Consider the following 19,570-nt stretch of genomic DNA (forward strand, 5'->3'; position numbering starts at 1 on the left):
TTGTTAATTTCAATTTAAACTTCAATTATGCAAGAACCTAATTAGTTGGACACTGGGACCTAATTACTTAAGTAGACCCACCAAGCTTACTAGGTGGATTCAGCAGGACCATATTGCCGATTGGGCCTGGTTTGGGTGTTCCTGACCCCAAAACTTTTCACATTATATACAAATTTAGGGCATGTTTGCAAAGTGGGAGTATGATCACATTGATCATGAGAAAGTTGTGTGGGCAACTTTCCAATGCTTTCTTAGCCCACTTGTGGAGCAAAATCACAGCACATGATCCACACACACACACACTATATACACACACGAGCCCGGCATCCAACGACCCCTCGTTTGTTCATCTTGGTTGATTTTTGTGCATTATCGGTGGACGTGGGATCAGCAATGGCGAAACATCTAATGTTATATATATATATATATATATATATATATATATATGATAAATATTGGCTATTAATGAAGGTACATAACTAATGAGTTAGAAATCATAAGTGTAAGTTGTATCAACTCAATCCAACCACATAGACGACGTGTTCAACATTTAACATGGTTTGTTTGCTAAGCCTTGGATCGAGCTTTTCTGATGCAAAAATGTGATCTTTTGAGTTTTGAAATTTTAGCACATTGTGGGCCATTGATTTTTCTGACACTTTTAAAAACCTAATTACTTGTCATAATCATATGATTCAAAACAAGTTTCCTACTAAACAAACCAGTGTATCACATCTGTAACATTTGATCTACAAAAAACTAAAAAAAATTGAATTAAAAAGTGATTTTGACTCATTAGTTTCGTACCTTCATTAGTAAATATATATATATATATATATATATATATATATATATATATATATATATATATATATATATATATATATATATATATATATGTGTGTGTGTGTGTGTGTGTGTGTGTGTGTGTGAAAAAGTATTGGGTACCCTAGAGAGTAAGGAACCCCTAGTTGGAATTCATAGTGAGATTGTTTTAACTAAATATAACATCATGAATGTGTTTAACTTAGAGAAAATAGTAGGAATTGACTCTTGCATCATATTTTTTTCAATGTAAAAAGTACAATTTTGTGAGGATTGAAAATTTGATACATTGTAGGTTCCTGTTTTTTCAACCCCCATAAAATTTTACTTACACATTGGAATAACATGATCCAAACACATGTTTCTACGAACCCAAACATGCAGATTACATACAAAGAATTACCAACCCACTATAAGTTCCAACTGGAGGTTCCTTATCCATGTGGGTACCATTTTTAATGGAAAAGTTTTGATATTTAAAAAAAACATATAAAGAATAAAAAAGGTAAAAAACTATTAAGTTTTATGAGTATTTAAAAAAAATATATAAGTAAACAGGTAAATAAACTTTTAAAGTATGAAAAAAATATGCTTAAATTATATAAAAATAAGAATTCCTTTGCAAATTATTCTGATATGATCATGATATTACAACGATAATATAATAAATTTTTGAATGTCTAAATATCACATTACTTTCACATTTTTACTCATTGTTGTACAAAAAAAAACTAATATCCAATTTTTTTTCAAAATATCGAGAAAATTGGTGACCTTGGATCTCATAGTAGAGTTTTGTATCTGGATATGGTCTAACTCTTATAAAGCTATATCTGCTGAAATATATTGGTTTTCATATGAAATAATAAAGTTGGTCGGATTAGACACAGTTGGTCCAGTTCCAGACTTATTATTTACTCGTTTTTTACATGGAACTTACTAGAGCACGTTGTGTTTAAACAAATATATATTATTTAAATTTGACAATATAGGTCAGATCCAGTTCAAAATCAGGTTGGAGCTTTGACCCATTTGCATCTTTAGCTAAGATTTCTTGAGAAAGTTAGCCTCGGTGCTTGACTCATGATTCAGAAAATCTAGCAGTCTACCAACAACACTACCAAAAGAGATGGCCACAACCTATTCCTACCATCATATATATATACATGGTTCAGTGAGATTCATAACGGCAAACACCTTCGAGACATATTAAAAACACTGAGATTAGTGACAGCAAACACCCTCAAAAACATCTTCGAGACATAGGAAAGCTTTTTCCAAGCAAAACCCCATCTATTCTCAACTTCTACAATTAGAAAAAGTTGTCATTAAGCTTAAGGACGACGCCTCACCTTTTCTTCCTCTTGTTAATAAGGCTCAAATAACCAAAATACCTCTCAAATAAAAGCAAAAGAACTTACTAACCCCGATATAGAAAAAATTGGTGATTGATATCACCTAACCCAACAGTCGCAAGGTCAATCTTATAACCAAGAATCACAGGTTTCAAGGGATAAGCATTCTTAAGTAAGAATCACAATTACAGATGTGCACCTTTTTATATTCCATAAACTTGAGTGCTTGTGATTTGCAGTCGCAAGATATTGAGAAAATCCAAGAATCACAGGGTGTTTATAAACTTGTATTTAAAAATTTCTTATTCCATTTTTTATATCTTTTATAAAAAATGAACTGCTTTTGCATCAGCTTTAGTAAGTGTCACCATATTAAAAAAGCTATGCATAAAATATTTTTTTGAAATAAAATTATTGGTATGCAATCATAATGACAATTAAATACAAGAAATTCTTTGAAAACATGAAAATTGTGAAATTTTCCACCTATTAAAATGGTGAAAATCACCAGAAAACATTTTTTATTCTAATAATTTCCTTTATAAACATTTGTTTTTTTCTATTTTTATTTTTTTTTTCAATAACTTTCTGAGAAAAAAACATGAAAAAAATCCATTTTCACATGAGAAAAGCTGGTGTTATTTTCCCGCTTTTAACTGTTGCCATAATGGTAACAATTAAAGATGCCATTATGGTATTTTAAAATTTTGTTAAAATAGAGACATCCAAATTCCTATGGATTTTTAGTGATCATCCCGTAGGAAAGTCGAGTCAATTATACGGAAGGCCTAGAATGTGACATGAGGAAATTAGAATTTAGCCAAGAAATGATTCGATTTTGAAAACTTCATCAAGTGTGTTTATAAATCAAGTTTATATCAAGATTGCCAATAAATGAGAAACTTGTCATATCAAATTTTTTGGTGAGCCCTTTTGTATGAACTCCTCCACATTGTGAAATTTCAAGTAATGTTAGCAAATTTCAAGTTATTGGCATACTGCAATTCTTCACGCTATGCCATGGTTACTTGGCAGCTGCAACATATATATGTGCCGACCATTCTTGCTCCATCCCTTTCTTTCCAAAACCATCTTTGCAGTGCTTTGAAGCAATATTGTCGAAGTTGGTCTGAATCTGTCAATTCAGATCGAGTCGGTTGACCCCAACGGTGATTTAAAAAGGGCCAATTCAAGGTTTATTCAAATTCATTTTTAAATATTTTTAACATTTTAAAATACTTTTATCATTTTTATTTTTTAATGACACGCCAACTGATGGTAAAAAGGGGCTGATTCAAGATCGATTCAATTAGTTTATTCAAATAAAAAGGCTAAATGACATTATGCTAACACAGCAAACATATTTTGCATCAAGCCCTACATTAACTTTATTATAGGTGTCATCTTCATTATTCAATAAATTCTACGGAAACGAAGCTTTTATTTGTTTGTAACATAAGAATAAAGCCATTCATTGAGTTTTATGTATAAGGTTGAAATAAATACATTTTCAAGAAAAGGTTGAAATAAAATAAAATCCTGAGATGTAGATTGCCTTTATCTCATGAAATATGTCAAAGTTTTTTATGAAAATCTTACTAGTCCGAGTACCAAAAGACATTAATTTGTCATCAAGATTGTCACCTAGAATGTTGAAAGTTGAATACATAGAGGTTCTGAGTAAGACTTATTTTTTTAATGAAAGAAAATTTTGTTAACAGAGTGATTACACTGGTCAGGGGACGAGATATTGCACCAAAAACCTTTCAAGAAAAAGAAGAAGAAATCTAAACTAGGCCATATAAAGTAAGGCTCAATGGATTGGATTTAAACAATAGCCACTATGATGAACAGGTAAAGTAGGTCAAACACCTGTATGTATGTGCTAGCTATAAACACTTTCTTACTAGAGGGGTCTAAATTAGAAAAGAACGATTATCAAAATCCAAAATGATTTGATGTAGCAAGTACATCTTTGGGTTGCTTAAAAAAAATATTTTTAATTAAGGCTGGGAAATGTAGCTGCGTGAAAGTTGATTTTGGTAGGTTATTTTTTTTCTCCCCACAGTAAAATTATAAAGAAAAAAAGAGAAAAGATGGGGATATCAGTCCAAACCTTTGTTTCCTTAGAATCAAGAAAACAGATGACAAAACTCTCTCTCTCTCTCGGGTGCGTTCTACCGCATTATTGTTAAGGTTTTGGCCAATAGGCTCAGAGCCGTTGTTGCTCAAATCTTCTTGAATTCCCAGTTCACTTTTATCATCTCCAGACGAATTCATCACTCTTTCATCTTGGTTTCAGAAGTTCTTCACTCTTTGCATATCAGCGGCCAACCTTTCTTCTCTTTCAAGCTCGACTTCCATAAAGCATTTGACTCAATCCATTGGCATTTCTTATTCCACATGCTAGCCAATTTTGGTATCGGTCACCATTTTTATTGATGAGTGCGTGAGCTAATTTCAAATGCACACTCTTTGATTAAGCTTAACGAAGCAAGAGGTAGGCAGTTCAAGCTTGAACGCAGTATTCGGCAAGGCTGCCCTCTCTCCCCTTTGTTATTTAATGTCATTGCCGAGGGTTTCGTGGTATTGTTCAAGAGGGATGCGGATAAAGGCATTATTGATCCCATCAGCATCCAGGATTTTCCCCATCATATTTTCACCTATGCTGACGACATGATCCTTTTCGGCCGCGCTTTCGTTCAACAAATGTTAAAATTTAAGCTCATCTTTCACCTTTTCCTCTCTCTTTCGGGTTTATCCCTTAATGACATCAAATGTTGTTTGTCCATGTTCAATGCCCTCCTTCATTGCTGGCTATCGAACAGGTGGTTTTTAGCTACACAACTTCGGAGTTACCTATTTTCTATTTGGGTCTCCCTTTTCAAATAACGTGCATTCCCTCAGCCGCTTGGACTGCTACTATCCAAAAAGTCCAGACCAAATTTTTTTTTCTGGCAGGCTTCCTACCTTTTCATCGCCAGTCGGCTTACCCTTATTAGGCACGTCTTGTCCTCTATCTCAATTTTTTTTTATGTTCATGATTCTGATGCCTTTGGGTGTGGAGAAGAAGTTCTCCCATTTGATGACGGATTTTCGTTGGTCTAGCTGCCAACCTCAGACTAAGTGCCACATGGTTGAATGAAACTCGTTGGTGTTACCAAGGCGTATGGCTGGTCTTTGGATCGTCGCTTCCAGACTAAGGAGTATTGCTCTCATCGTGAAGCAATACTAGATGACACACCATTCAGGCAATTCGTGTGCTCCTCTGCTCCATGCTAAGTATTGTTCTCTTGAGTCAATCCACTATAATCGTTGTCCCAACAGGCTTTATTTTTTGCACCTGCGTCGCATATGTCTTAAGGTCATGTCTTTCGTCCTCATGCAAGATAGTGATTTCGGACCTGACTCGCAGCTTCTGCATTAAGCAATTGCGCCTAGCGGCACTTTTGCACCAAAACTCTTAAATGGTCTCTTCTTCTTCCTAAGGCTGATTGGCTTCCTGAGCGCCTTTTATGGGCTAATGGTCCAACTCTCCGCTCTCGGTTCTTAGCCTAGTTAATTTTGTATGATAGGGTCCAAACAAATAACTTCCTAAAGAAGGTGGGTTTTCAGTATCTGAATAGGTTCATCTTTTGCCAAGCGATAGAAGAATTCACCTACCACCTATTTTGGGCCTGCCCAATCTTTGTGGATCTCTTTAAAAGTACGTGAAATCAACCTGAAGTCATCGTGAGACATGAATCCTTTATGCTCAACCTTTTATGGGGCCTGCCACAGGTTCACAATTACAAGCGGTGATGATTGATCTGGAGAACTTGGTTTTTTACTTTTTGGTGAGTTGTGTGAATGACTCGCAACATTGTGATCTTTCATCAAATTTTGGTTACCTTAAATAAGCTCATTCATTGCACCTTGATTGATGTGTATGCAATTTTGCATCTCTCTTCCTATGTTATCCACCCTCTTCGGTCGCCCTCTCTTCTTCAAGACCTTGGAAGATCTTTTTATTCTTCTTTTTTTCTCTGTTTTGCCTTCATGCTTTCAGCCATTTGTTTTAGGTATGTTGTTTGCTTGCGGGCTCAACTCTTTGTTGATCCTCTACCCTCTCTCTCTTGTTAAGGAATACACTAGTTCTTGGTCAAGTTCTCACTCACATGGGATCCTGTCATCATATAAATGCTGCTAGTTGTTGTCCAAATACAATAACACAACATAAATAAGTCGAATTCAGGGCAGATGTGACCCATGAGCATGCTCTAGGAATAGTCATGTGGCGATGCTACTCCAGTGAGGCAGACCTATCTCCAAGAAAGTTGTTATCAGACTGCCTTAAACGAGGACAACCAACCACCTTCCGCATGTGACCAACGTATCAAAGCATCAAAGGATCTCACTTTTGTGGTGCCTCTGGAAAGGCAGTGTGCTTAGGTGTTACTTCATAAATGCTCAACTCCTAACAGTCCAATCAAGTACCAGTGTACCACTGACTCTTTGTGAGCCCAAATCTTGTGGGCCCCTTATTACATCTGAAAATACATTCACACAATGTTGATGTAAATTGCTTCAGACATGCATGAATGGTTTAGAGTCTTCAGACTAGGGCTAGGGCTAGGGCTAGGGCTGGTGAATGTGCCCAAGGAGCAGAGCTTGAGCTGTTTGGGCTCAGCTTATTAAGGGTACAGCCTTGCTTGGGCCAAGCTGAGTTAAGCCGAGCCTGAACTCATTATAAGCTGAGCTGTATGAGCTGATTACAAGCTAGATAATTCTAAAAATTGTTTCAAGTGTTTTTTTTTAAAGTTTGATATATATCAAATATATAAGATGAAAAACAAACATATATGAGCTGTGCTTGCCATGTTCATGTTTGGCTCATTTACCTAAATTAGCTGGCTCGCTTAGCTCAATTCTGAGCCGAGCCGAGCTGCTAGCCTCGTTTCCCAGCCCTAGGTCAGGCCATACCTAATAAATCCCTTGTTTCTGTCATGCCTATGGATAACTTTACACGTAGCAGCAGATAGTCTCTGTATGAAATTTAAACTCAACTACGCGATCACGAGTAGTGTCGGCGGGTTGGGTTTGGTTCGGACCCAATTTTTGGGTATGGTATTGGGTCTAATCGGGTCTATTATAAGAGAAATCATATCCGGACCTGTTAAGAACGGACCATACCCAGTAAAATAATATATTTTTTATCATTTTTACAAAAAAAAAAATTGCAGGTTGGGCACGGGTCTAGTATAAAATTTCACAAACTATACCCAGATTCATGTATTAATCAGATCTTCGGGTCCGAACCTGGGTCTTATAATCGGGTCTTCGTATTTATCACCATACCCAGACCCTATAGGGCTTGGTCCGAGTCAGGCTTGGGTCTGGTATAAAATTTTACAAACTATACCTGGATCCATGTATTAATCGGACCTTCGGGCCTGCATTCTAGTCTTAATCGAGTCGTCTTATTTATTACCATACCCGGACCCTATAGGGTTTGGATTTGGTGGGTCCAGATAAAACCGACCAGTTGACATCACGAGGTTAGTTTCTTCAACTATTCACATGGTGCTGATGTACTTCTCTTAGTGAAGGAGAAGAAACATATTTTAAAAAGCTTCTTGTCATGACATTGGCAACTTACCATTCCTCAAATGTATAGAGTTAGTGGGTGGTCTTCCAGCCTGCTTAACCCAGCCCAACCCGGGGTCCACCAGGATTCAATGAACATGACCCAAACTCAAGCTCACTGAAACCTGGATCCTACACTTATCGGACTCAAGTTGGGTTCGTGTCTTGTCAGGCTGGATTCATGACGGGTTGTGCCCTTTAAACTCGACTAGTAAATGGGCTGCACCAGACTAAGCTCTACTGAGATGGCATTTTGACCCTCCTCGAACCCGGCTCATTTACTAAACAGGCTAGGTCCAGCCCCATATATTCTTACTGAACTTTGGGCTGCATAAGTCAGCTCAAACCCAACCCATCTCAGGTTGGGTACCTGACTTCATGATCTCCAACCCAATGTAGATATGAATAGATTTACTCACAAAAAGCATGATGATTTGATGTTTGTTTCATTCATGGTGGCAAAGGATTGTATCAGGTTGCCAGCTCAGCATTCTCCCATGTAAGTTTGCAAATGAGGCCTAAGAATTTCATCGATGAGAAAAAATCTCTTAAATTATATCAATTTGTTTTCTGGGAAAAATATTAACCATATAAGAAAATATAAATATAAAAATAAAATTTCTGAAAATACCGAATACAAGTTAATATGAGATAATATCACGTTAAAATCTTCTTTCAAAGCATTGGTTATATTAGTGACTACGCTCCAAACACTTCATTAATTGTTGTTTTGGCTGATGACATAAATTTGAGTGATAGCTACTGCTTTTGCCCATCTTACTTGCAATAATGTTTAGCACATGCAACTTTGAGAGTAGATCTTGAGTGCCCATCCAACTTATTGGTTGTATATATTAAATACATTGAGTTAGCCCATGACATGGTACGGGCCTTTGTGCACAGCTAGCCCATGCATCCCAACACCAGGTATTTGTTGAGCCCATGTTCTGTTGAAAAGAGACAATAATATTTGCCTCTTATATATATATATATATATATATATATATATATATATATATATATATATATGTATGTATGTATTTTTTCTTGTTTTGTATGAAAAATTATCGTTTCTTGAATTATTTATATGATCATTTATATGCATTTAAAGCAGTGTTCTGTTTTGGTCATTTTTTTAGACTTGAAAATAGAAAGGATTCAAGTCATAGCAGGGTTACCCATAATAATTAATTAGATCTTGTAATTTTATGTGAAGGGGGCATGTTTTCGCCCAAAGGTGCGCCCGGTTTTACACCCCTTTTTGTTTACAGCTAAAACTTGTTTTATCAATTAATGGAAAAAAGAATTAAGTGGGGGGAGAGAGATTGTGATCAGTGGTCAATGCTGTCTGACATGAACACTGTCTCCAACTATTTTTTGGCTGGTGGGTCACTAAAAACGATCAAAACTTGCTAACTTTTTTTTGGTTTCCCAGCTACCAAGGCTAGAAATGGTAGTTCCCAGCATAGTCACTTAAGCAACCAAAAGCGCCTAGGATAAGAACTTTAATCAGTAAGAAATCCTCACATTCACTTAAGCAACCCAAAGAAAGTAAGATAAGAACTTCAATCAGTAAGAAATGCACCGATGAATAAACTGCCATAAGGTAGAAGCTGACTAAATCAATGATGGGCTTAGCTGGTCTTTTCAGATGATCGGTTATGTTGCAGTCTATTCATAGCCCAGACTCTCATGCAGAGCCATAGGGGACGATCAATGCTCGACTCTTTTCCTCTGGCTTCAAAGCGTGTCATAGGTTCTTTTTTGAGGAGTGGTGGCTTCGTGTGCCAGACTTTCAGCAGTTGGCCAGACAAGCGTAGTTTCAACCTGCTATAGGAATCTTTGGCGGCTATCTGTATCCATGCAAAACTTCTTCGTCTTCAGCAACGTATTAAGGAATAACTCAACTTTAATAACCTGAACAAGCTTAGGTTCATCGGCCAGTGGAAAACTGAGGTCTCATATCTAGCCCAACGTTAGGTCGATCTTGTTGGCGTGCCGGAGGGTCAAGTGCTTCGGTTGCAGAAGCATATCGTTGTCCTCTCTGCCCCTCGTTGCAGAATAGAGAGCTCGAGATGAGCTTAGATGAAAGTTGATGGCCAGAGTTGCATGGTTGACTAATGGTGATGATAATAGATGATTTTTTTACATGAACGCATCAAATAAATACAGTAAGAACCTGTTACTCTCGGTCGAGATCGATAGATGCCAGTTTGGTCAACAAAATTGCCTGCCAGCTATTACTTTTTATTTCTCCAAGCTGTATTCGACCGACTTAGGCGTCGAGGGGGTCATCCGCGATATGGTCTATAAGTGGTTGACGGTAAACCAATCTGTTCCTCTGCAGGCTCGATTCACCGAAGTTGAGATTTCAAATGCTATTAGCGAACTCTCGGAATGGAAGGCCTCAGGCCTTGACGATTTTCACGTCAACTTTTTCAAAGCTTTTTGGTCAATTATTAAAACTGACCTGCTCCACTTGTTTGATGAATTCTATCGTAATGTGAGACTGCCTAAACCATATCATGTGACAGTCATCTCTTTGATTCCTAAGAGGCAAGAGGCATCAAACATATCCAACTTCAGGCCGATTTTGATGATAGGTACTCTGTATCACATTATATCTAAGGTGTTGGCTAATCGGTTGTGCGCTGTCATTGATCAACTTATCTCTCCGAACCAAGGAGCTTTTATTCTATGTCAAAGTTTGCAAGGGTCTTTTATTTGTACAACTGAGCTTCTTCACTCTTTACAGTCGACTGAAGCACAGTACTTCATGCTAAAATTGGATTTTCACAAGGCGTATGATAGTCTGACATGAGATTTTTTGATTGAATCTCTAACAAACATAGGGTTTGACAACTGGTTTATAGCATGTGTTAAGGAGTTGGTCACAAAATTCGTATCATCGGTTTGCATCAACGGACTGAGAGCGGAAGAATTCAAGTTGGCTAGAGGTGTGCAACAGGGTTGTCCCCTAGCCCCTATCCTTTTTAATATCGCGGCAGATGGTTTACCTATTCTCATGAAAAGGGCAAAACAAACAGGCTTCTTGGATTCTTTGGGCATTCCTGGTTTTGTTGGTCACGCAATTCAATATGCAGACGATACTTTAATATTTGGTTATGCGAATGTTAATCAAATGTCCAGGTTGTGCTTCATTATTAAAGTCTTCGCTGTAATTGCAGGCCTTCGCCTGAATAAAAGTAAGTGCGCTCTGGTCTTACACTACAACAAAGCAGTGCGAAGACCTTATTTCGTCGCTAATCCGTCGCTAACCGGCTTAGCGACATATATCTTACAATGCGAATTTTTCGACACTAACTGGCGACGGCATAAATCTATCGCCAGTTCCGTCGCTAATTGCGACGGAATAACGAACGATGAATTACGTCGCAAATCCGTCGGTACTAAACGACGACCTCGGCTTGGCGACAGATTTACAACCGTCGCTAAATTATATGTATAGCGACGGATATATTCGTCGCTAATCCGTTGCAAAGAAGAAAAAAAATATTTGAAAATTAAATATCGAGAACGCTACAATTTATATTTCCTGTAAATAAAAAACAAAGTACACATAAAATTACATATAAAAGGAAACTAAAACAATTAAGCGTTCCACTTTAAAATTCACAAGTTTAATTATTTACAATTCAACAATTACATTTTTAAAACAAAAAAAAATAGAACAAATTCAACACATTAATCTAATCATCGCCAAGATTTTGTGTGTCTTCTTGTTCATTGCCTTGATCTGTCTCTTCAGCTCCGTTACGCTGATTATCGCCAACAACCTACACAAGAAAAAAACAGTCAGTATTGATAAACAAAATATATTGAAATAAATTATACACTATATGTCATTCTATCATGTGCTCATATGTGTTCTAAGGCAGTAAAAAAACTCTATATGTGATTCTATCATGCTCATATGTGCTCTAAGGCAGACAAAAAACTCTATATGTGATTCTATCATGAATGATATGTGTTCGAAGGCAATAAAAAAATGGTGTATGTGATTATATCATGCTCACATGTGTTTTAAGGCAGTCAGAAAAACTCTATATGTGATTCTACCATGCTCATATGTGCCCTAAGGCTGGCAAAAAACTATATATGTGATTCGATCATGCTCATATGTGTTCTAAGGCAGTAAAAAAACTGAATATGTGATTATAACATGCTCATATGTGTTCTAAGGCAGTAAAAAAACTGAATATGTGATTATAACATACTCATATGTGTTCTAAGGCAGTCAAAAAAACTTTATATGTGATTCTATTATGCTCATATGTGCTCTAAGGCAGGCAAAGCAAAAAACTTTATATGTGATTCTATCATGAATGATATGTGTTCTAAGACAGTAACAAAACTCTATATGTGATTCTAGCATGCTCATATGTGTTTTAAGGCAGTCAAAAAACTGAATATGTGATTATAGCATGCTCATATGTGTTCTAAGGCAGTCAAAAAACTGAATATGTGATTATAGCATGCTCATATGTGTTCTAAGGCAGTCAAAAAAACTTTATATGTGATTCTATCATGCTCATATGTGCTCTAAGGCAGGCAAAAAACTTTATATGTGATTATAGCATGCTCATATGTGCTCTAAGGCAGGCAAAAAACTCTATATGTGATTCTACTATGCTCATATGTGCTCTAAGGCAAGCAAAAAGCTATATATGTGATTCGATCATGCTCATATGTGTTCTAAGGCAGTCAAAAAACTGAATATGTGATTATAGCATGTGCATATGTGTTCTAAAGCAGTCAGAAAAACTCTATATATGATTCTACCATGCTGATATGTGCTCTAAGGCAGGCAAAAAGTTGTATATGTGATTCTAGTATGCTCATATGTGTTTTACGGCAGTCAAAAAACTGAATATGTGATTATAGCATGCTCATATGTGTTCTAAGGCAGTCAAAAAAACTGAATATGTTAAGGCAATCAAAGTTACATGAAATCTAACGACATGCAATATATTGCATGAAACTTTTATACCTGAGAGGGACCTGCAATCGAAGTTCCCTTGTTCAACAAAAAACTGTTGAACTTAGCTCAGAGAACATCGGCGACGGTTTCATGGAAGTAGTCACGCATTGTGTCCTTAACGATCTGACGTACATCATCATCAGAAAGAATAGGATGCTGCTTAGAGCTTATGTCAACGGAAGAAGTCTATGAGTCGTAACTAAAAGAAACAATAACAGGTGAAGTGTTCATATTACTTCCAAACCCGAACACAAGACCCTTTTTGGATTCACCTGCTGCAGTCACCCATGCTGTAGGATCAAATGATGGATGCAACGTCATCGCCATATCGCTCTACCATTTGTTGCTCATATGCCTCCTACAAAATAATGTTTATAGTATGCATTAATAATTTATGATAACATTATGATAACTTGCATATTGCAATGATTATTAATAGAATAAATACATACCATTGTCGTTCTCGCCTTCTCTTATACGAAGTCTCCCGTGGTCTTTCGTTTATATGTTTCAACAAACACATCCTTATATGGAACAATGTCTCCTTTTTCTGCTTCCTGCGAAGTTAAATGATAAAAGATTTAGTTAACAAGTTTGCAACAATACTTAGAAATATGATATTATATATTGATGAGTTACCATTTTCTTCAGGTGGCTCCCAAAAGTCTTAGATCCTCTTGTGTGTAGATAGGCTTCGGGTATTTTCGCTCAATTTTGTGCAGCATTCACAGAGCGATTTCGAAATGCATCCCCCATCCACTTGTCGTGCATTCCCTCCCAATAATCTCTCCTGATAGTAATAGGGCCATGACCCTTTCACAATAGTGGATCATCTATTCCACTAGATGCTTTTCTTGTTGCAGTCTTCATATTGTGCAGCATGTCTGCAAATCGAGTGACAACCACCCTCTGCCACACCTTCCTTGCATTATGTTTCTCCATCGTAGTAGCGAAGCGATTCGAAGCCTATATATATTTTCAGAAAGTTAGTAGACATGACTATAACAAAAAATTAAATATGAAACACATTAACTATGACAAATAACTTTATACCGTAAATAAGGACCACAATCTGTCTATCACCTCTTTTGGATATTCTTTCCATTGAGCGATCGGCCCTGGTAGATATTGAAGAAGTGAATTTCTAATCTCGCGTACTACTTCTTTTGGCTCAAACCTCGTGTTGTATATGAATTGGTACACAGTAAATATCAACATAAAATATTTATAAGATATGCAATAAGTAAAAATAAAATACTTACGGTCGATTATCGATATACACTATTCGAATGAGTCTTCTTGTGCCAGACTGAGAAGACTCTGCATCCTATGTTGGCTCCTGACTTGTATGATCAACTGGTGTAGGTGGGTCGTGTACAGGCGAAACATCATCTGTAAAAAAATATATTAGAAATTCTTGGAATGCGCATTTCAACTAATCAAGCATCCAATATACCTATCACAAGAGCCCGTGAAGATGAAGGCTGGACCTGACTACTACTGGATGAACAACCACTGTAACCTCCATGAACCATATTCTAACAAATAACAAATGTCATACAATGCATTCAAATAATTCGCATCAAGTATTACAATACATTCAAATCATTCGCATCAAGTATTGCAATACATTTAAATGATTCACAACAAGTATTACAATATATTCAAATAATTCAAATCATTCACATCATGTACAATACAACCCATTCATTCGCATCAAGTATTACAATACATTCAAGTCATTCACATCAAGTATTACAATACATTCAAGTCATTCACATCAAGTATTACAATACATTCAAGTCATTCACATCAAATATTGCAATGTATTCATATCATTCACATCAAGTATTGCAATGCATTCAAATCATTTGCATCAAGTATTACAATATATTCAAATAATTCAAATCATTCACATTAAGTATTGCAATACAACCCATTCATTCGTATCAAGTATTACAATACATTCAAATCATTCACATCAAGTATTGCAATGCATTCAAATCATTCGTATAAAGTATTATAATACATTCAAATAATTCAAATCATTCACATCAAGTATTGCAATACAACTCATTCATTCACATCAAGTATTACAATACATTCAAATAATTCAAATCATTCACATCAAGTATTGCAATGCATTCAAATAGAGGTTTGTATTTCAAGATTTTGCTCACTAGCTTGAGAATTCTTCCTCGTTACTTGTTTGACTTTCATATTCTTCTTCTTCATTGTTTACGCATCCACTTTATATGTCATTTGGATCACATTCTTCTATGAATGTTTCATCGGCCAATTAAGATATGACATGCATATCATGCGAAACATCGTGACCATAAGAGAAGTCATAGATATCATTTGATTGATAGTAATCACTGTCTTCAGCTAACTTTTCTTCCTGTAACTGATCATACTCAGGGTATAGTTTGGACTTCACCTTGCAAACTGCCCACCATTCATTTTTATCTAACTTTTTTATACTCGGATATGAAATATAATAAACCTATTGAGCTTGCGAGGCTAATATGAATGGTTCATATGTTCTAAACCTTGATTTATGATTCACCTCCACAATGCTTGAGGCTTTGTCGAGTCATGTTGCAGTTGGATCAAACCAATGACACTTGAATACAGTTACCCTATTATTTATGCCTAAGTAAGACAACTCCATTATTTCCTCTATAACATCGTAGTAATCATGTTCATTTTCACCGTAGCTGCTACCCTTGACACACACGCCACTATTCATCATTGATTTGTTTATACTGTAATCTTTTGTATGGAATCGATAACCATTTACGATGTACCCGTTGTAGCATTGCACAACTTTGGTCAGACCATTTTCTAAATCACATATTTCTTGATCTTTAACATCACCATGGCAGACCTACACACATACATAAACAATGATTGTAATCACGACCAATTAAGTAACTTAGTGTTGTTTACAAGTACAAAATTTATGTTAGCATCCTTACCAACTGTTTCAACCACTCTATAAACTTAGTTTCAAGTTCTTTTTGTACTTCTGCATCAGTGAAATGTGAAACTTCTTTTCGCAACTTCAGATCAAATCGTCTGCAAACCACAAATACTTATATTACCGAACCATGTATGCATGTATAGAACATAAAATAATTTATAATTATGTTGCGTCTACATATACTTACTCGATATATAGGTCGATCGCTGAGCAATTAAAAAGAATATAGATGTGTGTTGCATCTTGCTCTCAATCTGTCAAGAGCCTTGATCGACAACTACTAGATGCATGCCCAAGTGGTTGAAATATCGACAGCTTGTCAGCTACAATTACTTGTTCTCCATCATCGTTACGAGGCAAGAATGTGTAACGTGTTGGAATGTGAGGTTCAAAGTATATAGATGAGAAATTTGAAATCTCTTCTAAAGTGTACGCCTCACAAATAGAGCCTTCTACTCTTGCTTTATCACGAACCTTTTTCTTGAGGTCAAACATACATCTGTCTAAAATATACATTTCAAATTTGAAATATCTGTCATTAAAGAGACAAATATACAAAAACATATACCTTTCAAATGGGTACATCCATCGATATTGCACAGGGCCACCAACCCTTAGTTCATATGACAAATGTATAATCAAATGTTCCATAACATCAAAAAATGATGGCGGAAAAATCTTTTCTAGCAGACAAACAGTGGTGATGACAGAGTCCTCGAGATTATTTACATCAGATACTACGACTTTTGATGTGCACAATGTTCTAAAAAATTCACTCAACTCAGACAATACCCCCCATATAAGTTTGTCTAACATATCATAGAATGCTAGGGGTATCAATCGTTGCATAATGACATGACAACCATGGCTCTTCAACCCATATAACTGTTCATCATCAATCTTCACAGCTCAAGCAATGTTAGAGACATATCCATCTGAAAATCTCAATTGTCTCAACCATTGACATACATGCTTTATTTGATCAGGTCCAAGCACGTACTTTGCCTTAGGTTTCAGTACTTTGCCATTATACTCTTTGAGTTCCAATTCTGGTATTTTACATATTACTTTTAAATCCATACGGGCCTTCAAATTATCCTTCATTTTCCCTTTAACATTCATTACTGTATTAAACACATTATCAAAAACATTTTTCTCCCCATGCATCATATCCAAATTACGTCATATCAATAGGGTCGGCCAATATGATAGTTCTCAAAAAATATATTTCTTTGTCCAATTGTGATCCTTTCTAAATCCACAGAAGGGTGTTGGACTGCAGGCATCTGTTAATACATCTGGAAAGTATCACAATCTTCTTAAAATCTCTATGCCAGATAATCTTGTGGATGAACCTTCCATTTCAATTGTGCCTGCTCTAAACGCATTCCTTTGTCATCGAAACAGATGGTCGCTGGGTAGAAATTGATGATGACACTCAAACCAGCAAGGCTTCCTTCCATGCGTCAATCTAAAAGCTTTGGAATTCTCCATGCAGTACGGACATGTCAACCTCCCATGTGTGCTCCAACCAAATAACATACCATATGCAGGGAAGTCACTGATTGTCCATAGAACAACGACCTTCATATTAAAATTTTGTTTTTTGTGGGCATCATACGTGGTAACACCGTCATCCCACAATACTTTTAGTTCATCAATCAATGACCTTAAATATACATCAAGATTTTGGCCAGGTGAGGTCACACCAGAGATCAACAAAGACAAGAAAAGATTTGGACGTTTCATATACAAGCCTGGTGGAAGGTTGCATGGAGTTACAAATACTGGCCAACATGAGTATGAAGTTGATCTACCCCCAAATGGATTAAATCCATCTGTACATAGACCGAGTCTAACATTTCGCACTTCCATTGCGAAGTTCTGATGAGTACGATCAAAGTGCTTCCAAGCTTCAGCGTCAACAGGATGCGTGATCTTTTTTTCATCGTGTCGAACTTTATTTTCATGTCATCTCATGTGTTTAGCTGTCCTTGAATACATATACAATCATTGCAATCTAAGAGTGATAGGAAAGTAGCGGAGCGACTTGTATGAAACTTTCTTTGATCTCGTGCTACCATTGTCTCTTGTAATTGGCTTGAACCGAGGATGCCCACATGACGGACATGATATGTTGTTTTCCTGATCCTTGAAATACAACATGTAGTGATTTGGACGAGCATCAATCTTTTTATACCTCATACCTAGAGCGTTGACCATAACTTTTGCACGATAAAAATTTTGTGGTAATTTCTCATCTTTGGGCAACATACTCTTCACAATCTTGCACAAACGGTCAAAACATGAATGACTCAAATTATACTCGAACTTCAAATTCATTAGTTGAAGAACTGCAGACAAGATAGTATGACTCTCGCAACCATTCCAAAGTGGCTCATCAACATCTCTAAGTAAATCATAAAATCTACTAGCTGTATTGTTTGGTGATTCTTCATCTACTGCAGTTCTTACATCATTAGGACTCATAGCAAAACCCAGTTTTGTTCCTGCAACATCAAATATCAAATTCATATATGGATTATCGTGCACCATATTCACCCGTGCATCAAAATTGTTTCTAAGTTCTTTTCAATGAAACGTCTAATTCTGATAATCACTCACAAAACCGTTCCTGTATAGGTGATGTCTAACGCCATGAGGTTCTACAAATCGATTATTCTTACAAATCTTGCAGAGACACCTAATCCGACCTGTGGGATCCACTGTACTGACACTTGTCGTTGCAAATTCAATACAACTTTTAACACCATCCATATATTCATGCGATAACTCATTGTTCACTATCCTACGATACATCCATTCACGGTTTGCAGTCATTTTATTATATGATATTATGAATAATAACCTAACCAGTTAAAAGAGAACCATCAAAATGCTATGATGAAGAAAATATCAAATTTATCATGCAATATATGATGTCATACAATAACAAGAATTATGATGCATGCATTGATAACTTAATATTTTCATGTGCAAACTATTAATGGCACGATACATTCATTTGAAACATGCTTTCATTATGCAATTTCACATGAAAGCCATAATCAAATTGAAAGTAACTACATGAAAGCATGGATACAATTACATTAAACATTGCAATACATCGAAATCATTCATATCAAACAAATGTCAAACATGTACCTACAGCAAGCACACTCTATTATTCCACTAACTACTACCATGCCTAGCATGGAATCTGTACTCAAAAAATAAGAACACTTCTATTCTGATACATTAAAATCATGTTCAACATGATCTCTGAACTCCAACAAAGTAGCCCTAGATATGAACAACTAAGTGAGTGTGTGAACAATAAAGTGTTACATCCAATAAATTAAATAACATGTGATGCACTTGCATCACTTACTCACCATGGGTATTTACCCGATTTGCATTGTTTTTGTCACTTACTTACCACGGGTGACTGAGCACAAGCGGGTTCCGTTGAGAAATCTGCAAAAAACACTGTTTTAAAATGAAGTCACCACCTGCCGAAAAAAAAAATGAGGCAAATAAAAACATCTTGCATAGGCCTTGAGAAGCCCAACACCCAATGACCTACCGAAACACATGGGGTCGACCCCCTGCTGAAAAATGTAGGGGGTCGACTCCTTGCCGAAAAACGCAGAGGAGGAACCGCAGGGGGTCGACCCCCTATCAGAACCGCAGGGGGTCGACGCCCTGCCGGAACTGCAGGGAGTCGACCCCCTGCAGGAAAACGGAAATTACCTGAGCGTCTCCGTGCGACGGCGA

The 19,570-nt window shown here is 36.5% G+C and overlaps 1 long non-coding RNA gene across 1 annotated transcript; it reads right to left on the reverse strand.

The window, feature by feature from the left end:
- Positions 1-11,428: 11,428 nt before the first annotated feature.
- On the reverse strand, positions 11,429-13,346 carry LOC149834502 (uncharacterized). Its single transcript, XR_016432540.1, has 3 exons — positions 13,260-13,346; positions 12,817-13,165; positions 11,429-11,602 (listed from the first exon to the last, which is right to left on the reverse strand). It is a non-coding gene; the product is annotated as an uncharacterized LOC149834502 (long non-coding RNA).
- Between the last annotated feature and the right edge of the window lie 6,224 nt (positions 13,347-19,570).

Source organism: Nuphar pumila, chromosome 6 (genome assembly GCF_984573655.1).
Source record: "Nuphar pumila chromosome 6, dmNupPumi1.hap1.1, whole genome shotgun sequence".
Lineage (NCBI taxonomy): Eukaryota > Viridiplantae > Streptophyta > Magnoliopsida > Nymphaeales > Nymphaeaceae > Nuphar > Nuphar pumila.